Source organism: Condylura cristata, unplaced genomic scaffold (genome assembly GCF_000260355.1).
Source record: "Condylura cristata isolate star-nosed mole 26May11 unplaced genomic scaffold, ConCri1.0 scaffold00012, whole genome shotgun sequence".
NCBI lineage: Eukaryota > Metazoa > Chordata > Mammalia > Eulipotyphla > Talpidae > Condylura > Condylura cristata.
In genome coordinates, this window is record NW_004567113.1 from 57,052,794 (window position 1) to 57,053,481 (window position 688).

Sequence of the window (688 nt, forward strand, 5' to 3'; positions counted from 1 at the left end):
GCCCCGGAGGCCTCGGACGGGACGCCCAGACTGCCAGCTGCGCCCAGGACACGGCCCCCCGGCCACACCTCGGACGGGGTGCCCCCGCTGCCCGTCACACCTGACCGTGCCCGACTCAAGAGGTGGAAGCCAGGCTCCGCAGGCTTACTCGCCAGAAAAAGGGCCCTTGCCTTTTCCAGCCCACCCCCGCGGGGCCAGGCGAGGACAGGGCTCCGCAGCTCTGGGCGCTCGCATTTCGTGGAGGGGACCCGGGTGCAGGGAAGGTCGCGGCTTCCGGGCCAAGGGAGAAACCGCCCACGCCCCAGCCAGCCGGGTGCCCGGGGGGCACGGAGGGGCGCTGAGGGAGCCGCGCCTGCGGAGCGAAGCGGGAGCAAAGCCCGGGGACCTGGCCCATGGACGGTGGGGGGACGGGGCGGCACGCTGGGGAAGCAGCGGCGGCGATGGGTCCTCAGTGAGCCAACCGCGGGCAGCTGGTCACCGCAGGCCAAGGCGGCCCAAGCTGCCGTGAGGGCCAGGCAGGGCTGCCGGCCGAGGAAGCGCACCCAAGAAGGGCCCACGTGACGGCGGTTGCTGCAGACAGCAGGCGGGCGGGCACCCGGGCAAGAGCAACCCAGCAGGTGCCACAAAGTGAGGGCCGCTGGGCGTCTGCGCAGCGCCCCTCCAGGGCCGGCCCAGATGGGACACCGGG